General features: G+C 47.4%; 1 protein-coding gene and 1 long non-coding RNA gene across 12 annotated transcripts in view; one reads left to right on the top strand and one right to left on the bottom strand.

Moving 5' to 3' along the window:
* The window catches only part of PBX3 (PBX homeobox 3), a 95,987-nt gene that overhangs the window by 38,713 nt on the left and 34,208 nt on the right, over positions 1-23,066 (bottom strand). The window lies entirely within an intron of this gene.
* Positions 7,199-9,149, top strand: LOC116654184 (uncharacterized). Its single transcript, XR_004309157.2, has 2 exons — positions 7,199-7,342; positions 7,653-9,149. It is a non-coding gene; the product is annotated as an uncharacterized LOC116654184 (long non-coding RNA).

The raw sequence follows: 23,066 nt of genomic DNA on the forward strand, positions 1-23,066 counted from the left end.
TTAAATCATTCTCTCCTGCAGAAGTCACATTTCCTCTTCGAGGTGCAGGACGCATTCTGTGCAGCCCGGAGCTCTCCTCGCACGCAGCTCTGCTGGCTGACACACAGCACCGGGACGCCGCGCTCTCACAGAACACACACGTGCATCTTCACAGGGCAGCGCTGCCTCACCTCATCCATAGGCAATAAAGCCACTTTATTCTCAGCAGTCAGCACGAAAGAGATTATTTAGACTCAGCCTCCTAATCCTCCTCACACCAGCTACAAAAGATGGCAAACTGCAATCTGCAGTGCAGAAATGCCGCACATCGGCAGCCCGAGGCGGGAGCTCCCAGCCCTGGTTTGTATTTGTTCAGGCAGACAAAGTGGAACGTGAGCCTGGGAAACGAGCAAGTTCTGACAACTTTCAGCATAACCACACAACGTCCATTCCAGCACAGCTCTAATAGGGCATCAATAGTGTCACTTTAAACTTGGGATCAGTACACAAATGTGCTATAAATGGAAAAATCCCTTGTGATACTTGTGTGAAACATGCAGCTCATTGATTTTGTTCTTGATGGTCTGCTATTAAACTAGCGAACATGCTGACCTTGTGTGCAAAGGCAGAATAGTGTGCATGCAACATAAAGTTGAAAAACAGCTTTAAAATGACTGTTTAAAACTGTAGACTACAAACCTTAAAATATAGACAAGCCTTCCATAGTTTATTTTAAATTGGCAACCACGATTTAACAAGCTATTCTAACAAAGGATTAGCATAGCATGTGCTTTTCTTTAGCCATCAATTATGACACAGGGTAATGCAGGGCACAACTTAAGTGTCAGATTACAATATGCCGCACAAAACCACTCTGCAACGCTGCCTCCTGTTTGCTTAGCAATTACTGTGGTGCACACAGCCCGCCAGGACAGCTTCGGACAAATCCTCCTGGATGCTGCCCTGCACATACCCTGCCTGCGCCATACCCAGCGCCGACTGCTTCTTTACCATGTCTGTACCGGGCAAATGAAGACCAAATACACCAATCTTCATTTTCATTTATTTTTATGCTGTGCTTTCAAATAAGGATTCGAGCTCATCTCCTTGTTGCAGATTCCGTTAGATAAACGTTTTTTAAAAAATAAATTTATTTAATATTGAGCTTTTCCATAGGATGAAAACAACAATTTCCATTTAGCTCAATGACACTTGATGTGTTCTTAGGCATAGAATTAACAGTTTGATTAATTTCAAATACAAGATGATTGCGCACGGATATGACGGAGGCACAATACGCAGCGCTAAGAGGATGTGTGGATAATTTGGCATGATTTAAAATCGTATCCTCACATAAATCAGTCATACTTACAAATTTCTGCCTTATGAATTGAAAAAAAGAGCAAGAATTTTATGTATTTTAAATAAGAAAGTTTTTATTATCGTTGTCATGTGAATATAGATTGTGCTTCATGCCATCAGGGAGGGGCAGCCCCGCCGTCGCTATTTTTTCTGTTCTGCTGTCCTTTCTCTGCATTTGCCTAAAGGCTCTCAGTAAATTACACTCCAAGTAAATGACTGTAATTTACCCGCTGAATTCCCTTGTTCAGGAAAAGCACACACCACACATTCCAGCGTTTCCACAGCTCAAATTTACCATTCTCGATGTCAAGAACAATCCACGGGCAGTAATTTGAAACTGTTTGAGCCTTCAAATAAGGGAAATTAGAAATGTTTTGAGAGCTAAGATGTTCGGTGAGCAGATAAAACCTGATAAAATCTGTAACCGTTCAATTCTTCCTTCTTTAGATTTATAAACAGAGCATTAGAGGCAGTGCCAGGCCAGCTCCTGAGCCCGGCACAGCGCAGGCGGTGCGGCATGAGGAGTGAGGCTGGCAGTGGAAGGGCAGCACTCCCAGTGGGGCAACAGCAGCAGCCCCAGCAATGTGGGCTGAGGGTCCCACAGCTGCGGTGCTGCCCCAGCACACAGCGGCCCGGCCGGCTGTCTGCACACAGCTCCATCCGGCTCCACTGTGGCCGCACATCTGGGCAGGCCTCGAAACTAAAATATTCTATAAAACAGGATTTTAATTACCATCCAGAGCCATTAAAGCTGAGAAATCCATGCGCATTGGTGATGAATTATCCGTGCGGCAGTGGGAAGGTTCCAGGCCACTGACAGATGCGCCATGTGAGCACGCGGCCACCGCCCGCATGCCCGTAACCGAACCGCCGATTTTGCTCCGTCTGAAGGCAGGTTTTCATATGGCAAAACTGTTATAAATCCTCATTATCCTAAATAAAATTACAGCACTTTAAACATTTCCAGGGAGAACATTCTCTCTTCTAAACAACTACCTTAGCGAGTAATAGGAAGCAATATGGTTGCACTTGTGTCACAGTTGGAAGTCTTTTTAAACTGTCGCCCTGCTAGCAAACCAATTCTACATATTAAAATGAATGGATTGCTTATTTCAAGGGGAAAAAATCATTTATAAAATCAAGACCATTATTAAGGTACTGTGACTTATTTCTACTCTGAAGTGCACCAGAAGCAGATAAATGCAGCAACCTATGCACGCTGAAATGTCTTTTTTTTTTTTTTTTTTTTTTTTTTTTAGGTAAGCCACAATTTTCTCTTTCAAATGAGCCATCCACGTGTACAAGTAAATTCAGAACTGATCCAGATCCATGTACCAGGAGCTGCCCTTTTTTCATGTTTCCTTATCACAAACAATCACGGATCTGGCGAACCTCCGACTCCAGGCCATCACTGCGAGGCGCCAGGGATCCCCGGTGCACCCAACCCACACAGCAGCGGCTGCACACACAGCACCAGCCCAGCAGCACATCTCTGCATGGCATCAGCCGACCTCATCGGCTGTCCTCCCGCTCCGGAATATTGCCCTGGTCTGGCCACAGCGCCTCTTCATTCGGGACCCTTTAACAGATTTGTTGTTTGCATGGAATCTAATCAGAGGTTCAGTTAACACACAACAGCAGGTTTGGGAGCGCGCACCTTGTAGTCGCTGAGTAAATTATAGGAACCCTGTAATTTGATGAGAACATGTGGGCATTCTTCCATAAGCTCATAAATTACTGATTGCTTTTGGTAGATTCCATTGATACTAACGCATGCTTCTCTCCATGTCTCTGCCCCAGATTGCTGCTGGCACAAACGTCACCACTTGGAAGCCCAGAAAATTACTAAAACATGTTTAATCATGAGGTTTAAAAACTTTGAGTGCTAATGACGGGGAAGGTTGCTGCTCCTGAGCTGCACAACAGCCGCGCTGTGGGTTGCCCAGGGCAAAAGGTTTCTAGCACAGATCTGCCTGCAAACACGATGGCGTAGCTTGGGATTAGCACATGAGATGTTCTGGGATGAGGCTTTTCTGCCTGCAAACTGTTCCCTGCCAGCGCTTCCCTCCTCCTCCCATGTGGAGAGCAGAGCACACTGCAAACACTGACCCTCGTGCAAACTTCACTTGGTGGGGAAGGCAGCTAATAATAAAACAATTAGCTCCTCGACTCAGAAGCTGCCAGTTTTGCTCTTGTCTTTTTTTTTTTTTTTTTTTTTTTTTTAATTATTGAAAATTTCTCCATTTATTTCAAGCCCTTCGTAGGATCTGTTTTCATAATTGCAAACCTGGATGAATTGTTCCTAGAAGTTGAACCATGGCTGATGCCAGCAGAACCCATGAACACATAAAAGCTTCAGTTCCTAATGTCACTATCAAGCCAAAAACAATTACACCCATTTGAATTATGGCAACCAATAAACTTAGATAATCACCATATGCAACATAACATTTTGGCACTTGAACTAAAAACTCTTGTAGACAACTAAAGATTGCTGCTAATGTTGAGCGTTCTTGTCCTACCCAAGGCTGCCAATAGAAATGCCAAAGCTGCTGAATACTGCTCATCCCCGTAATGTTGTCAGTGAATGGCACATTCACACAGCCCCCAATCCTCTCTTCCCAGGCATGGTCTTCTCCAGCTGCAGCTTAATTTCCTGTGACTTGCCTAATTACTGTAATTAAGGATTAATTGCCATTAATTATTCACACATAAGCTCATCGCAAATCATGGGGTAAATGTCTTATGAAAGCTGCCATACAAGCCATGTATAAACACACTGGGATGCTCCAGGCAGGAGAATCTATCACTCAGCCCTGAAGCAAATCTCTGTGCTTCTCTTACAAAAACAGCTATAACTCTCGGAAACTCGACAGTCTTTCCAGGTAAGCATTAGGTTACAAAGCATGTTTTCCTGTGGAAGCCACAACGGTTTTATTAGTACTATAAATGCTGTTTTATCTTTCCAACTGCTATTTTTATGTTTCCATTTTTATTCTACGGTGCTCAGTTTAGGACAAGCATTTGCTCGGAGGAGGAATGTTTGCAGTTGCTGCTCCCCCGCCTGCTCCAGGCTGGCTGCAGGGCTGGTGGCCTGGCGCTGTGACGGGAGCAGTGCACCAGCAGCAACCCCAGCTCTGGAGCAGCTGCAAGACCATGCAGGAGCCCCGTGCTCCCACAATGGGCCAGTGAAGCAGTGAGTGCTGAGGGTTCAGCAATGAGAACCGTCATGAGGGCAGCCCTCCCTGCAACGTGGATACGGGAAAGCAGAGCCCCAAAACCAGTGGATGGGACTGAGAATTAAACTGGGACCACTACCAAAATGAGCCTAGCATTTTGCTCATTGGCTCCATGGTTCCTCTCCTTTGTTTCATCTGCCCTTGCCGCCCACTTCCAAAGCCCACGGTGGGATGAGTCAGGCTTCTTTGTTAGCACGGCGAGGCAGCGCAGGGCGCAGGCAGGGGAGCACACAGCAGGACATCACCCCCTCCCAAACACAGCATCCCCCAGCCCCTTCAGTGCCAGGTTCAGGCAGCAAAAAGTGGACTCTGCAGAAGGAACTGCAGCGGCGCGGTGCTGCGGGGCGCTGCGCAAAGAGCTGAGGAGGTGCTACATCACCGCTGCGCATTACCACCGAAACAGTGCCCCAGGAAATTTAAGTATAAGCAGGCAGAATGTTGTTCTAATTGTTATGTTAGTACCTTCTGCAGCAAATTAATGCATGAAACATTTTCATTTCGGTACATAAGTTTGTGTGTGTCTGAGTTAAACATTTATGTTAATGGACCTTCTGGCAGATCTGTAATGTTTCACATACTCTTGTAGAACAGCTTTTTCTAAATACATCATTTAGCAGTTCTTTCCCCATTTTCTACCTGGTCTGGGGGCATGCAGGAAGGGAAACTGTTTCACAGTTTTAAAAACCTCCTGCTTGAGTAACTACAAAACTGAACTGCATTTAGGCAAGGTAGCAATTAAGCCCGCACTGCCACTAGCAATGTAAACTGCATTAAAAACGAAAAGAAAAAAAATTAAATAAAAGACAGACTAATGGCCAGCATATGCTCTACTCATAACACCCTGCTGCTGCTGGAGCTGCACCCGTGCCCAGCCCCCCAGGGATGGCAGCCGCCCCATCCCCACAGCACAGCCCTGGGCAACGTCACTGCACCAGCTGCCCCAGAAGCCCAGCCTCCATCTACCACCCCAAAGATCTGCTGGACCCCTGTGCGGGCTCACAGGCACTGGGTCTGTCAGGCACTGGGAGCAGCATGCGGCTGCACAGAGTCAGGACAGGTGGAGCAGCTGCAGAGCTCCCAGAGCTCCCATAGACCCCAGAGCCGTGCAGGGGCTCTGTGCCACACCTGGCACCTGGGGTTGGACACCTCAGTCCCACAACCAGCCCATGGGCACTGCTGTACGCCCACTGCTGGACACCCTGCTGCTCGGGCAGCTGCCCAGCTCTGCCACATTGCTCACACTTACGGACTCCCAGCTCCCCCAGTCTGGGTAACGAGGGTTTATGTGTTAACTGGAGTCAATACAAAGATGGAGTCACAGGCATAAATTCCCAAGAGCAGACGAACCCAATGGCTGGTGAGCTGGGCAGAGGCCGTGGCAGCGCAGTGCTGGGGATGGCTGCAGCCGCACGGAGGTAAATGGGAAGCCAGGCACCAACCCTCCTGCCTGCTGCTCCTGCTATCTCTGAGAGCAGCACCTGTGAGAAATGTAACTCCTCTGACAGGAGCGCTATTATTCTTGAAATATGTGACTAAATATTGCACAGTGAAAGCATTCTCTTTCTTGAATTAATCACATTTCACTTTTTCCCCCACTTTCCAGGTGAAGGCTCCTACTGCCCACTGGCAGAGGCCCTCCTCTCCCCAGCAGATAGGAATTTGGCAAGCCTCATTTATCCGGGAATTTATAATTCAACAGACGCTTTTGCTCACAGTTCCCAGCAACGCCGCAGCAGACACACAAGTCTCAGTTCCTGGGCACGGGAGGCAGAACACAACACGAGTGCTACCATTGTGTGGGGTTCTTTTAATTGTGCTTTTAAATATTATGCTCTGCATGGCTCCCGAATCAGGATAAACTTTCCCGGAAACTTTTATAATAAACAGTCCTGCTACATAATTTGATGTTTTTAAATGAAAGCATCCAAGCTAATCTATACAAATTAACAGATGTCCTCCCGAAACAGTTAGAAACAAAGAAATGCAGATGCGAACATCATCAGCATCCAAATGAGCTTATTGTAGGACCCTTTAAGGCACATCTGAGCATAGCTCCAGCCTGTAGTCTACCTTTCAAATTGCAAATGACAGTGTCACCAAACGCTGTCCTTCCATCAATCAAGCTGGGTCATGAATATACACGAGGAGCCGGCTACCTCCTGCAGCTCGACGTGCCCCAATTACCGGGGCCTTTCTTCCCGCACGCCGTCAGCTGCCGGGCAGCCCGGGGCTGTGGCAGGGGCCGCGCGCGGACGCTCCCGGACAGCCCACGCAGGCCGGGCACGAGCACCAAATGTCAGCTTCCTTATTCATCACCACCAAACTTCGCTCCTCGCTCCAAATACCAATCTGCTGCCATTTCCAGGCCCTCCCCCGCTCCCCTCCAAGCTGTCACTTCGCGGCGCTCGCTGCCGGCTGAGTGCATTAGCATCCTAACCGCCGTGCCGCTACTCCCCGCATCCCCCGGACGCGGGAACTGCCCGCCGACCCCTCTCCGCCCACCGACGGGCGAAGCCGCGTTCAACGTATTGGCCATCCCGGAGCGGAACCGCCGGCCCCGGGAACGTCAGCACAGCTCCGGGCAGGGCCGGCAGCGCCGGGGAAGGAACGGCCGGGTCAGCACCGAGAGAGGCAGGAGCGGAGCGGCAGCGCGGGGCGGAGCTGTCCAGTGCTGAGCCCAATGGCGGCCGGCGCAGCGCAGCCGCGGGGCAGCGCGCAGGGCACGGCGAGCTCAGCTCCTCCTCCCGGCCATCTGACGTTCGGTAAGTGCAGTTTCTTGACGGCCCGCAGAGCAGTTGTGAAATGGGCACAAACTTTAATTGAGAGGCGATACAGCGGAGGGCTCGGTGCGCTGTGCTCGGTGATGAGCAGCCCCCGGTGATGCCGCGCTGCGCAGCCCCCAGCACCGCACAGCCCGCTCAGCGCCCGCTGATCCCCAAAGGGTGTGAAAAGGCTCCTGGAGCTGAAAGGCAATTCATGTACATGAAATGCTTCAGGGCCTGAAATTCCCCGTAGGATCTCATGACTATAGATACACGGAGCAAGGATAGAATTGTCAAATCCTTCTTTTAGAACTGAACTCACATTCTCGACCACCGACTTCTAACACAGCTGGGTGGGTTGCTCCCAGCCTCCGGCACTGCCCAGGACCGCTGCCCTGCCAGAGCTGAGCCAGCGCCAAGTGGGGCAAGAGGAGCTGGGAGACCTGAGTCCTGGGGAGGAGCTGCAGAAGGAAACTGCAGCACAGAGCGTCTGTCATACAGAAATAAATGCAAAAACAAAATCTGCATCCCTGATCCCTTTTTCCTCTAAAAGCTGGTAACTGACTTTGCAGACTGTATTATATATGTTTACATTTCTATAAAAGCAAGTGCTCCTTGGAGGAGCAGCTTAGGTAATTCACATTTGCATCATGTGTAGCTATGATAAATAATAAATATGTAGCTGATAAATGGTTCTGTGCAACTGGAAGACCTATTTTTTATTGAATGGCTGACTAAATACTCATGTAAAAGTCATAACTTGATGCTTCTTTTACCCTGGGGCTGCAGTAATTTATTGTAGTAATTTATACACGCTGCCGTGCTGAGGGGACAGCTTCAGCCAAGCCCAGGGAGCGCCCCGACCCAGCAGCTCCCTGCAGGATCTCCCTGGGACCTGCAGTGAGGGGGAGCTGATGGGCTGGGACTTGCAGTGGAGCAAGGCCGTGGGATGTGGGCATGGGATATTGGGGTCTCTGCCAATGGCTGCCCCTCAACATGAACTCACCTACAGACTAGGAAATAATGCAATAAGGCTCCCAAGGCACAGACCTGATGTGCAGCCTGTGAGACAGACACAACATGTGCGGAGGGCAGAGTGATCCCTCCCAAAACACAGGCGGGCCCCAGCAGGGCCGGCATTCAACAGGATTAATTGGAGAAGAAATTCAAGAAACATATTCCGGGAGATATTCTGCCTTTGATAATTTAGAGGCAGCCATGATAACCACTATTTGTACATGACAGTCATATGAAATAATAAACCTTGCTAGCTATAAACATTACCAAATTCTGACACTATTGATTTATTATGTCTAACAGTGACATCAAACCGAACAACTGACAGAAACAATGTTACAGCTTTAAGAGCAGTTTGTCAACGATTAATTCTGCCAAACGGGGTTTAGCTTTATGCTGGGACTGCTTGTCTAGCAGTTGTCAATCCAAGCAAAAATTACTGCTGCCACACGTCTGCTCACGCCAGCCCGAGGCGCCGCTCCGCTAGCCCTCATTACCCCTATCACTGCAAATACAGATGCAAGGCCAGTCCCTATTTAATATGCATGTTAATTATGCAAATTATTAATTGGGCTGGTGCTTGAGGACTCGTGTTTATGCCCAGATTAGAGTCAATAACTGTATCGCGCAGCATTTTAAGCCTGACCTGTGGCAGGAGCAGAGCTGTGCAAGCACTGCCGGGCAGAGCCCGCTGCTGGGCAGCCCTGCACTGCGAGGCCATTTTCTCCATTAGGAATGTGGGTCTGTGCTGGTTATATTACACTGTCAATAAAAAGTGTATGACACCATATTATACATCGTAAATTTGTTTGATTTTTTTTTTTTTAAACCAAATACATTTAAATGTGTGAAGATAGAAGGTAAAGCTACACGGTTTTTCCAATTAAAATTTACAGCAGACGATGTTGTAAATTTTATACAGTTGTAATGCTTGCTGCAGTTCTGCTGAAATGGGAACTATTGATCAGCCTGATTTCCCAGGATACACGAGGGGGAAACAAGGTATTGCACGAGCAGAAACAAAACTTTCATTTGTAAAGCCTTCCATTATACTTTACTGCCCTCATTTGGTTCCAGATGCATCTCTCTTAGCAGAAGAAATAAGGTCAGAGACTCATCCCCAAAGAATTACAGAGCAGAGAAAGCTGACAGGGTGCCCCGTGCTGTGCTGTGCAGTGACCAGCCTCCTCTGGCTCACTCAGCAATGCTGCTGCAGTGCAGCACGTGCCCATGGTGCAGCACCCAGCATGGGACACCAACCTTGGGACTCCAACCTGGGGACCCAGCTTGGTGTGGGCGCTTGTGGCAGCCCTAGTACCTGATCCAGGGCTACCCCTGAACACAACAGAAGAGACGTGGGCACCAAGTTCATTCCACAAGCAGCAAGCCCACTTCTACAGGTAGGGTAACGTTCCTAAGTGTATCCAGCCTGACTTACCTGGGCAGCGCGTAGAAAAAAGAATATTAGAAGCAAAAGGGGAAGGCAGCATGAAGCAGCTGGCAGCACACCTGTGCACCAGCTTTGCTTGGCCGCTGGTTGGTGACTGGGCATCCCCTCATGCCATGGACACACACACAAAGGCCGCAATCTCTGCTCCTTATGGCGTGAGGCCCAACAGGAGCTCTGGGCCAAGGCCATGAGCACACACTCATCCCCACGCCGTGCACAGGCAGCGTGTGGCACAGCCACCACCCAGCACCGCCCGGCACAGCCACCAGCTGGCACCAGCGCCCACTGCCTGCAGCTTGCAGTGAGGGTCAGGCTGGACACGCTCTCTCCTGTACAGAGAAGGTAACAGTTTTTAATGGAAAGCCTGGCACCAACGGAGCTGCTGCCCAGCCAACAGCTCTTTTAGCCTACGCTGAGAGCATTTGCGCATGAATTACAACCACCTTCAGACTGAGATATGATGTTCTCTTTCATTTGCACATTTTCCACAGTTTCTTCCCTTGCTGCAGCAGTGACTGTGCCAGGTCCCCCCACAGAGGTCTGCAGGAAGGGCTCTGGGCAGCGGCACCGAGCGGGCACTGCACAGCCCAGCCCTGAGCACCTGCCCGGCCAGGAACCAAGCTGCCACCAACAAAGCCAGCACTGAGCTGAAAGGGGGAGAAACAGACAATGGATGATCCCAATAATGGGAGAAGATAACAAAGCCCCTGGATCCTAGCATCTGGCACTAAATGCACTTCTCTGTAAACTGAATGGCGGCTTCCAAACTGCGCCAAGCATCACTTCTTTGCCAAGGCAGTAAACAGCTTTTATCAGCAATAATGATGGCATAATCCCAGCTAAAAAGGAAAGTAACATATGGCAGCAGCCCTACAAACACCATCCCAACAAAGTAGGGGGCATTTTTATTACAGCGTCCACTTGCAGAAAACCTGCCAGACTCCTTCTCTCTTTTCTCCTCTCTTTTTTTTACAGGTTATCATCTTCACTGTTTGAGCTCAATGTGGCATTTGGGAGTTTTAAACTAATGAGTTCATTTTTCTAAGGGAAAAAAAAAAAAAAGAGGAAGAAAAGATACCCCAAACCAACAGATGACAACCAGCACAGGCAGGCATGTGAATGAACATATATGCTTAACACAGTGCTTTGGACAAATAAATGCTGCAAAGGTGCCGCATCACTTCAAGTGTTATTACACAGTTCAGTCTTAGGTGCAACGCTTTGTTTGGAAAACAAATACGTGGGAAGTAATAATTCAGACCTTCAAGTATTTTTTTCTTTAATGATGCAATATGTTATATAGGAGCACTGTTAATAGGTCAGGTGTAAATCGGTGCAAATTTTGTTTACAAGCAGATTTCAAAAACAAAATTAATCTAACATTATTAACCTTTTTTAATGGCTGGCATTCTCATTTATATTTGTGGATCTAATATTCACAAAACTGATTTCAAGCCCATCCGTGTATCTATCAATAGCAGTGTGAGGCACAGTGCAGCATGCCGGGGCTGCAGCACAGTTTGCTGTCACATGCCGTGCTTTTAATGGATGAAGCAGTGGTTCACCTTTCCCTATCTGTTACGATTTGCTAAAATATCATCTCCGAATAAAGAGATTCCAATCTCACTTCGGCTGCGCAACCTCATCACGCGATTATTTGAAAACATCACAATTCACTAATTACCATGCTAATTATTTTGCCCCATACGTTTGCCATCCTGTTGTACAATTAAACACAGCACAAACCTTTGTTTACTCCATGCAAATGCGCGCATTGCTCGGAGAATTAATGTGAAGAAGTGGAGGAATGCACTAATATTTTTTTTGACATCTTTACCTATAAATATTTTTTCAGACTGAAAAATGTATCTAATAGTTCCACTCACTGATGTGCACTGCAGTTTACCACAGTGTCTATATTTCTGTTGTCAGTTTTACAGTATCTCCCTTCATTAAACCTATCAAGTTTTCCTTTTGATCATGCAACCAAGGCCAGAAGACAGATATCTTCCTGGAACAGAGCAGTCTGCCAAGTCTTTCACAAGACCAGCTTTAACCTCCCTATTGATTTTCTCAGCACTGCAGCCATTCATTGTTTGTGACATTTGGCTGTCGGCTCCTTAACACCCTTCAACCAAATCAATTTCATATTTTTGTCAATGCCCTGCTAGAGGATGAGCAAAATAGGAAGAGACTTAGCATGATTTAGAATGTTGATTTCCTAGAGCAGTTTTACCCGTAGTTTTTACAACCCTTGTAAAGTTAATTCAACGTGTTTATTTAAGCATATGTAATAAATTGGGAGAGGAGCACTGCAAGAGCTAAGTTTCAAATTCCCCAAATCTAATTCAAGAAGGAAACTGAATTATTATATCAATGTCAGTAGGAACAGAGCAATCCCACTCCTCCCTGAACCCAAAGACCAACAGGGCAGGTCCCTGCCCAACCCCTGCTGGCTGTACCACGACCATGTTGGATCCCAGTTCCAGCATCAGGCACCTCGGGGTGCCCCCACCTCCACCCCCACACGATGAAGGGCAGCCAGGTCCTCCGTGGATGTGCTCTGAGCAGAGGCCATTAGCCAGCAGAAATTGCAGAGCTTCCAGGCTCAACGCAGAGCAACGCTGTTGAGAGTGATGCAGAGCCACATGCCATTGCCCTCAAACAGAAATTGCACATTTGTGCACATTTTGGGGATGTTATCGCAGAGGGCAGCCCTGTTGCTCCAGGCTGCTCCAAGTGCTGCCAACAAGAAGGGGGGAAACCCCACTGCCTTCTGAGCACCCAGAGAAACAGAAGCACATGACCCCAGGCCCAACCACGTGCAATCACCATTTCTCAAGGCTGTGCTGAAGCAGGTCTGAGCTGAGGAGAAAAGTGTTCAGAGGCTTTGCAGGAGCATGGGCCCTCCTGCACACACACATGGGATGCACCCATGGCCGGGGGCAGCCCCCTTGGCACGGCACCCCCTGTGAGTATGCAGCATGCTCATCTGATCAGCCAGAGACAGGCATTAAAATGTGGATTAGCAGCTTGGCAGCTTGAACAGCTTGTTTGAAGTCCTGGGCACCATGGTGCAAATACGTTTTTAGGGCATTTCTGGGCAGCATGCTAAAGATGTGGAGGATCGCAGCTGCATTTCCAGCACACCTGGATTTATGCCGCGCTCATCATGTGGCCTATAGGTGCCATGTGCTCAATAAACATGGAGAGGGAACCAGTTACTGCCTGCCATGGTCTTGTTTGATCTTTTGTGTTAGTCTGCACATCTCCTCATGTGCTGAGCCTTATCTCCTGCCCTCAGGAGGGAAAAAGCACAATAATGTTCAAAGCTCGGACAAAAAGCTTTTGCCTAGCAGGATCAGGGACCTTCCCAGTGTCTCAGCTCCTGGATCCTCCCGCAGCACTCCTGCAGCATTCCCCTCTATTTTTATCCATTGATAAATTAGAGATTCCTCCTTGAGTTGTGCTGGTTTCAAGGGTGAGAAGGATGGTAACAGTGCAGCTGACACTTCCCTACACCAGGGACATGGTGGGAGGGAACCCTACGCCTGGGAGCTGCCCGTAAGGCTGAGGGGCTCTTCCATCCTGGCCAGGCTCACCAGCCTGACCCATGCCTGGCACAGTCCTGAAGCAGAGGGCCAGCTTCCTGTACTGCAAAGCCTAGGCCACCATACCCAGAGAGGGCCTGATGGAGAATTAATTGGAACAACCAATGGTAAAAATAGTTTCTAAGTCAAACAGCCTTGCCCCTAGGGAAGGAGGACAGGGTGTGTTTAAAATACTGTGCCTAAAATAAAAAATACTCTCATACTGGCAACTTACTTTGCTAGGTTTCTCGTGTGCCATCTCCAAGACCATGCACACGCTGTGTCCCCTCCTCCCAAGGGACAGCTGTAGGACACATACAGCCAGGCTTAAAAATAAAGCTGCCAGGCTGCGAGGTGTCCTTCAAATGTAGACTGCACCCAAACCAGTCCTCCAGTAATACTCAGCTGATAGAGTGCAGATGGGATGGGGTGGGATGGGGCAGAACATGACGGGACAGGATGGGACAGGCAGGCAAAACCCTGCAAGTGCTGCCTGGTGCACAGGGCTGGAGCACTGTGACCACAGGACCCTCACACCAGCTGCTGCCCCAAACATCCCAACACTGGTCTCCCTCAGCTGAAGTAAGAAGCCCCCAGTGTCATCCCTTCATCCCCAGCCAGCCAGAACGGAAGGTGCCTGCTGCTGGCCTCCTGCCTTGGTGAGAGGCACAGCAGCCCAGGAACCATCCCAGCACCCCTCGGCTCCCCCAGCACAGATGGTATCAAGGCAGTGACACAAACACCAGTTCAGCAGAGGGGTTTCAGCTCCCCAGTAGGGACCACTGCTCTGTGGAATGGGATCATGCTGTTGTTTTGGTCAGAGCTGCCTTTCAGTACCACCATGAAACAAGCAGCCAGACTTTACTTTTTTTAACAAGCACTGGGATGGAAAAGCTCCCAAAATACCAGGAAGACAATCCAAGGCATTTTTCATGCCCAATGAAGCAGTAAAAGAGCAGCTTGAAAAAAATGTATTTTAATATATTTACTATCTCTTTTAGTTTTCTAGTACCATGTGGGAGGACACAGGAATTTTTTGCTTCCAACAAACCAGGAATATTCTGTTATTTCTCTGTTCTCATACTGTGGGATTTTTTTCTGCTCTGCCCCAATATCCTCCAATTTCCAGCTGCAGCGTGTTTGCTTTGATGATTCCTTAACCTAGAAATAGTCTGCAGTTGTTTACCCGCTGGTAGAGCTTCAAATATTATATTCTCACATTTTTAAATCAGTGCAGACACCTGAGACAAAAAGTGTCCCAAAAGCTGCCTACAAGAGCTACATGCTGGTCACTCTTTCTTGTCAAGGTTGATTTATTGCCTCCTTGCTGTTCAATTTCACATTTTGTCCTCATCATATCCGTGGCTCATGATCATTCTAGGCTGACCCTTGTAGGGCAGGCAGGGAATATTGATAAAACAATTATCTGTTAGCCGTTCATTTGATTTTCCATTTCAATTACGGATTGCACGAGGCAAAAGGAAAAAGATTGCATCATTGATTTTTCTACCTTACAACAGTAAAGAGTTGCTTTGATGGTTATAGAATGAATGCAACTCGACCATGCTTTTAAAGGTCATATTTTTTGTTTTACTATATTTCTTAAAAGCCTTAATATATGCAACTGTACAAAGGTAGGAAGACTGCATCGCCGGCTCAGACGTAAAGCACACATACGTCAGAGAAACAGTGGTGGAGAAAAACACTCACTCTGATGTATTTACAACAAATCCGATCTTCCCAAACAAACTCCCCAGCATCATCTCACAGCTGAGACGCGGCTCTGCAGTCAAACGCCTGCCTGCAAATGCCTCTCCTTGCATGCAGCTAAGGAGAATTTAACAAGCTGTTCCTGGAAAAGTGGCCTCCTGCCTGATGGAAAGCGCCATGCTCCGTCTCTCGGCTCCACAGTATTATTGCACATTAAGAGTTTGTTCAATTCACGTAGTATGCAGAGAGCTGCTACAGAAAGAGACGTATTATCTCTACTAAACAGAACTATGTTAAAACTTCACCTATCTGAGAGGATGATAATGTGCTCTTGCCAGCCAGTGATCCAGGACGGTCACACTCGCGCGGAACGGTGCTGAACCTCCTGCACTTCATTACGGTTCAGCGCGTGGTGCAGCTCCGGGGGATTTTCACATGGCCGACCCTTGCACAAGTTCAGCCTTTGATCAAGGTTTAGCGTGCCTGGAGTGGCCGCGGTGCAGGAAAGGGTTTCCATTTTCTGTGTCATGGGGTGCCAGCGCTGATCTCCTTAAAGCCCTAGAGTTTTCTTCCAAGACTGGATTACGCTCAGCAATTAAGGTAATGAACTGGCTGAGGTAACAAAGCATAATGATCTCTTTTGTCCTTTGAATGCTTATGAACTCCGCTCATTCACAATAGTCTGGATTGCAAAGCTTTCTCCAACACTGCGGCTTAAAACTGTGTAAAAATGATTACTTCCATTATGCCTTCATGGTTTGACATTTTTAATTTAAACACCTGTAATATTTGAGCATACTTCTCAGAACCAAAATACCCACTCTCAAAGAATGCTAGCTTGTAATTCTTGTAATATTTTGACATCTTATGAGCATTATTTTAATGCCTGAAAAGATAATGTGATGAATCCATTACAAATGTATCAAAATATCGGTATAAGGGACTGTTTCTCACTTTTTGTTTCACAACAATGGATTTCTTTAAATAAAGGCACAACAGCTCGCAGAGCAGCAAGATTTTCATAAAGCAGCGCTTTGCACCAACAATGCCAATAGCCGAGCCACGCTGCTCTGCCTATGTGCAGATAAATGCAACACAACTTTCACCTCAAACAAAGTCCTTTTATGCTGTATTAAATACTGCCTTGCACTTTACAATCCTTTCTGAGCACAAGGTATTTTTATACCGCTATTTCACTTTTTTAAAGCGTTTACTTAAGGTTTTATTTATTTATCTTAAAACATCTGGCTACTACTTTTACCTTTTTTCAAATTTTTTGCATGATATAAACCTTCCGCACTGCAGAATCCGCTGCACTCTGATCTTTCATCTTAACACATTTCCAGCCCCAAATTTCACTTCAATCTCACCTCATCTCTCCATACTACATTAACCCCTGGCAATTGCCTTCCAAATGACCCCATTAAGCTGTAATTGCCTCAGCAGGCCTGCACTTTCGCTTGTAATTCTGTACCTCTCATCTCCCAGACGTTCTCTCAGCATCATTTCGTGTTCTGGCTCCCTTCACTGAGCTCAGCTTATGACCTCGCTGCACCATGGCCGAAATGACTACTAAAAGCATAACAGAGACGGAATTCCATTACTTATTTTTAAAAGTTCTCTGGTGCCCTAATGTAATATTCTTTGGGGAGTGTTGTCAAGGATACCAAGCACCAGCCATTAAAACCTTTTGTTTCCCAAGGCATTCCGTCTTTTATTAATAAATAAAGATAAAGAGAAGCTCATCCACCCTCCAGAAAGTCAGTGTGCGTTTGCAATGGTCTGGTACAACTTAAAGCCTTATTCTGTCCCTTTTATTTAGAGAACAGCTGGGTTACACCTAGCAGCGAGGAATCGCAGGCTGGGAGCTGCAGCTCACTCTTCCCAGCAGAAGTGCTGCCGTTCACAGATAAATTAAAGCTGTTCTGCAGATAATTTTGCAGGAGCAGCTCAGCACAGTAATGCCTGCCTTTAGCATATGCTCCCCTCTCACCTATAATGAAAATTAAAGCTGAGGTCTGGGTAGACCTAAGCATGGACACCAAACAGGGGAAAACACTAAAACTATCATATCCCACTGTCACCGCTAACAGTCCATCAAGGATAACGGGAATCCCCAGTGGGGGCGAAAAAAACAGCATGGCAAAAGCTGGCTAATCCTTTAACCGGGTTTGTGGCTCAAATGCGTTAAGGAGGATCCTCCTGCTCACGGCTGTTGTGAGACGGCCAGGAGACATATATTTTAGATTGAAAATTAATTGGTGCTGGATCCAAGCAAGCCTTTGTAGCAAGCAGTAACCTTTTCATTTTATGGTCATGACACTGAAATATTAAGAGCCCTCTTCTCCCATAAACTATATAAACAGAGGCACTCTGAAAAATGGAGGCAGTTTTTTTCTGTGGCAGAGAAAGAGTTTTACTCTTAATTCACAACAAAGCCTGGCGCTGAGCCTGGGGGTGGCAACAGGCCTGGCTGCTGGCGGGGCTGTAGCACTGGGCCCATGGCAGGGTCTTCCCATAGGGAAGATTCCGGTGGCAGCCTGGCCCTGCCATGCCCCTTCCAGCTCTGCAGCACCAGCAGCAGCACCGGGTCTGGGCTGGGAGTAGCGGACCCAGCCCATCCACTGCTGGGTGTGGGGAAGTGGGACAGAACAGCTTCACTGTGTGTGTGACCTGCTACCTCTGTCCTTACACTGGGATCAATGCTCCTCAATGCCATCATGGACAGCACAGGATCAGCTCAACTCTCCATCTGACTTAGGAGACCCAAATGTTTGGGGCTGAACTTGTTTCAACCACATTTGAGTCAGTTTCTAGCCACGAAACAGATTTAATTCCTGAGTCCCAATCAAAGGTGTACTCCTGAGATTTTTTCATTTCTCCCCACTGGTGAGATGGAGACCTGTGCCCAAGGACGTCCACATTCCTGGGGGGCTGGGAGCTGGCAGTGCTTGCAGTGCCCCATGCAGTGCCTGCAGTGCCACATGCAGTGCCCTATGCAGGGCAGTGTCCTCCCAACCTCTGCAGGACAGCTCAGCACTGAGGCTGCACTGGACAATTCCTGCAGAGGCTGTCCACCAGCCCCAGCCATGTCCCTCTGCCTGTCTTCAGGGAAGGACTGACATAAATACACGATACAGTCAGTCTAATCACGTATCTGCTCTGAAGGTATCAAAGGAAATAAGAAATAAAAGGTAACTTCCACATAAAGGGATGATTTCTGCTGGCAGATGTCCGAGCTTGTCCTCTCCCCGGCTGCATGTATGCTGCACGCTGCAGCCAGCACCACAGCTCTGTCTGTATTTATTCCACACACCAGCCAGGAAATTTCCATTTCATGCACCACTCACATTTTGTACTGATTCCACAAAGTCAGTGTTTACACTTCACATAAAACCAAGAGAAACTCTAATTGGTTTGTTGTTGCTATTGTTTTGAGATCTCAGTTTAGGCTCATTGGGCTCCAATTCTGTTTGTTTATCAGTGAAGCTTAAGTTATTAAAGTGAAAAGCGGAGTCAGGAACCTGAGTAAAAAGTCAATGTAAGTACTTACTTTATTTTTGTTTCTTTTAAAATGAACTTTGATTTTATCATATTCCACTAGTCTGTAAAGCAAAGATAATGCCATTCCTGTCAGCAGCCTGGGGAGAGACTATCAGCACCAACAAAGGCCACAGTCACCAGACCCGATTCTGACCCGGTCCAACTGTGAGCACACAGCAGCACGGGGCTTTGCACAGCGCTGAGGCACAGCTCTGAGCATCACCTGCCTGCCAGCACTGCACTGGCCCTTGCTCCCCAGCACCCAGGAGCAGTGTAGTGCAATGCCAGCATCCTCATTCTTGTGCAGCATTTTGCTTTTCTCCTATGGTAACAAGAAACAGAATCTGCACAAAATTTGCTGGGCTTTTCTATGCAGAGGTTACATGAACATTGCCAAAAACGAACCTCAGAAATGCTACAAACATCCAAACAACTGCAATCACTCAAGACAAAGTACCTCCATCTCCAAAACTTCGCAATATTTCTTGTTTGTCTAGTTATTGAAGTAAACACCAGTTAGAGAGGCACTCTATCGCCATTTCCAGAGCTACTGGACATATCAAATGAAAACAGCAAGTCATGAAGCATAACATGGCATCAATGCCATAGCAGAGAGAACTGTGAAAAATGAGCTGTGCTCCTTATATTCCTTGTATTCCTCTCCTTGCTATGAACCAACCTAAATAATTCCCTGCCCCATTTGCTTCTTACCCACTTGGTGAGGGTGGTGTCCCTGAGCTCTGTAGGGAGTGCCAGGGGATAAAGTCACACAGTCACATTCCAGAGAAGAATTTTCTGAGCTCCAGGAACAATGGCGTGAAATTAGAAAGCAAAGGAGAACTGCAAATGAAACACTGCTTCTCAGTAGCAGACCCAAAAATAGTTTTGCAGGTTTGTTTTGATTGCAATGTCTGCAGACCTGATACTGCACGAAATGGCAGCCAGAGAGACTGTGTGTAAAACAAACAGCCCATCCACATGGTCTTGAGAGCAGCACTGATACGATGCACATGGAGATGCTGCCAGCCAAGCGAGCCATTAGAGAGAAGCACAGCAGTTTCCAAAGCTTTCTAAGAACATTTCTAGTTTCGGAACATTTTCTCTGCCTTTCTGAAGTTTTCCCACCTGAGACACCATTCCTGGAGCTACGGTCACAGTCACACATGGCCCATCTCCCCTGTTCCCAATGGGTCAGGGCTGTGTCACTGCTGGCCCAACTGCTCTGGGAGTTAGGGTTAAACCCCTCAGAAGGGATGATTACGGCATCGTTAGGAGCCCTCTCACCATCTGTGCCAGGCACTGGAATTGTTTTCTCCTTCATCTCTGGCTGCATGTGATGAATGGATGAGGAGAAAAGCCAGGTGCTGCCCTCAGGAAGAGCACTCCCCCTCGTACCTCACTCAGCACTGATCTTTGGTGGCAGTGAGAGCCAGCTCCAGCAGGAAGGTCTGCAGTGGGGCTGATAGGCTCCTGGAGGAGCCGTGTCTGCCAGCAGCTTCCCAGCACCACGGGCTGTGTCCCCACGGCCATGCCCTCAGGAGCAGGCAGAGCCCAGCTGGCTGCAGTGTGACCCAGCTCTGGCTTTTACTGCCAGTGTGCACAGTGGCAAAGCCAATTTTAATTGTGAAAATAAATACAGTATTTTGCATCGCCCCCCTTTTAAACCTTGCACCAAGAGTGAAATCTTCTGTTCCTACCAAGGCAAAAAGCTTCTGTCCTAGAGGACACATCTGACGAGCTCTATCCTCTGCTCATTTTGGTTCCTCAACATTTTTACTTTTAACTTCTAATTAACTCCTAATCCCTAAGCTCCCAAGGAAATTCTCAGTTATTCTCTTTTCTGCTTCTCAGTTCTCACAGCTGACAGACACAAGCACTGCTCATATCACTGCGGTGACACACACAGAATCAAGCGGTAATATTAACATGTTACATAGACACACTATGTTACATCAATCCCAGTGCAACAAACCTGAATGAACTACAGGTAGATCCTATAATTCAAAGCAAGAACTGAGCAAGAAAGAGGAAATTATGTGGATAATAAGACACCTAAAGCCTATTCAGCAACCCTTCCATGGTGACCAGTCCAGCAGAACACCGTTCTGTACTGAAGGCAAACAGTGGATACTAAAAGTACCTACAGCCCCCATTATAAAATGTTTCATATGGAAAAAAAATACTCCTTTTGTAAGTAAAATGATACAAAGCAGAAGCTGACGATAAATTTTTCCTTTCAGTTTTAATCAGGCTTGCTGTTGTAAAAGCTCAGCAGACAGTGACGCGAGACACTGCCTCCCAACTTCGGTTCACCTTTGCCGTTCCACCAGGGACACCATGTCAAGATTGTTCAGCTTTTTTGATGAGTGCTGCGTGGGTAACTAATGTGTAAATGCAGATACGTATAGAAAGCAGTTTTGACAGTGATGTATTGCAACTGGTTCCAGATGTCGGCAAGGGATGCTCGGCCAGGCACCTGGGGCTCGCCTGCCACAGAGCTGCACCAGCACCAAACCACTCTTCAAGCAGATCACAAGGCTTTAACTCTCCAATTATAATCTTATTAAATAACCATCACTCGAGCTTCTGCTTCTCCTCTTCCAAGATGCCTACAAAATACCTCCGTGTTGTTGCTCATATTTTAATTTTAATTAAGGGGAGATAAGCTGTAATGTGAAGCTTTGCATTAAACCTTGCAGCTTGGTTGTCAACGGGAACCTCAAACAAAGCTGTTGAATTGGTCAAAATTAACTTTGTATTAATATTTAATAATTTTTATATCACTATACTACATTTTTGCTCGTTGCACGTGCCAAACATTTAATTAGATGCCCCCTCACTGCTGCAGTAAATGTTGAGATGGTGCAGCAAACACTGTTTCCTAGGGAAGATTACGGACAGGTAGTGAATTTGCCTTTGATAGCAGAGCAAATGGCTCTGGAGACTGCTCTAAAGGAGAGCGCCTTGCTTTGTGATTGTGAAATCCACTGGGAATACACTGTTTAAAGAAACTACCTACCCACAACGTACATCCATTGCAGCAAGAAGAGGGCAGCCTGCAGGTGGGAGGGCAGCACACGGAGCAGCTCCACAGCCGGCCCTCCTGCTCTGCCAACAGGGGGATTTTAAATAAAAATAAAAATGTGTATTGAAAAATTAAGTAATTAATTAGTGCAATAACAGTCACACTGGATGCACAATTAATGTTGACAAGCTGCTGGAAGATGTGGCCAGAGGAGCAACTAGGCAGAGTGCGCGTTACGTTCCAAAGAGCAGCATTTAACCTAGAAAGCTGATAAAGTTGCTCTTCTTACAGCAGAAGTGTTTGTAGCTCAGCTCCAACATCAGCGTTTGGTCCAAAGGGAATTTTTTCAAACAACCTGTCTGTCTCCCTCCTCCTTCAACACCAAACTCGGAGCTCCAATCAAAACCACTCTCAGGGGATCACCCTGCAGCTCTGCTCCTTCCATGTGGTTTTGATATCAGGCATTCGCTCATTGATCAAGATAGCTGCAGAAAGCAAGCTTGCTGCTTATCCCAGAACAAAGAGGAAGACCTATGCCGCTGATTTTCCCTATCACATCTGAGGGTTCAGGGAGCGCTTAATAAAAGCAGGGCCAGAGATGAGGAGCGGCGCTGCCCGGCGCTGTGTGCCCACCCACAGCCCCCACTCAGTGCTGGACCCAGCATCCAGCACAGCTTATTTGTAGTGCCCTGTTCAGCCATGGCCTAGTTGGATGCGCTGGGTCTGATGCATATTGACTGGGGGAAAAGACAGACTGATCAGGGCCTGTTAGTTTTCCAGTTGGATCGTCAAATTTATTTCCAACCTGCATTTAAATATCAACCTGTAAAATTTTATCACCAGCACAAAATACGCTAATGAACAGTGCCAGACAGCACAAGAGCCGTAAACTCTCTCTTTCTGCTTATGGGGCTCCTGTTACAACACACCCTCGCTGGCCATTTGTGCACATGCTTCCCACAGCGACAAGAACCGCTACTGGGCCGGGCTTCCTTCTGCCTCCTGCAATGGGAAGATGGAGCTGGCCAAGCAAGGAGAGAAAGCTGCAGGTCATCCTGATTGAGCACAAAGCTTCTCAATGGCATGCTCTGCATTTTGACATGGTAGGCAGGAACCAAAGGACCTTTAACTTCGCTAAAGCAGAAGCCAATAAAAAACGGTCTTTTCCTGCAGTCCATATATCGGTCTGGGAGATACTTCACAAATGATGCACTCATACGTAAGCAGGAGTACATGCATGGGTGTGTGCACGTGTTCATGTGTGTGCATGTGTACATATGGGCATGCACACAGCTCTTGCTAAGTGCTGGCCCTTGGTTTCTTCTGTCCTGCAGGCAGCTGTTGGAGCAGGTCCAGCACTGCCCTCACCAGACTCCCCACACCTGTATG

The sequence above is a fragment of the Coturnix japonica genome, chromosome 21 (genome assembly GCF_054131305.1).
Source record: "Coturnix japonica strain WE chromosome 21, WE-NBRP24, whole genome shotgun sequence".
Taxonomy (NCBI): Eukaryota; Metazoa; Chordata; class Aves; order Galliformes; family Phasianidae; genus Coturnix; species Coturnix japonica.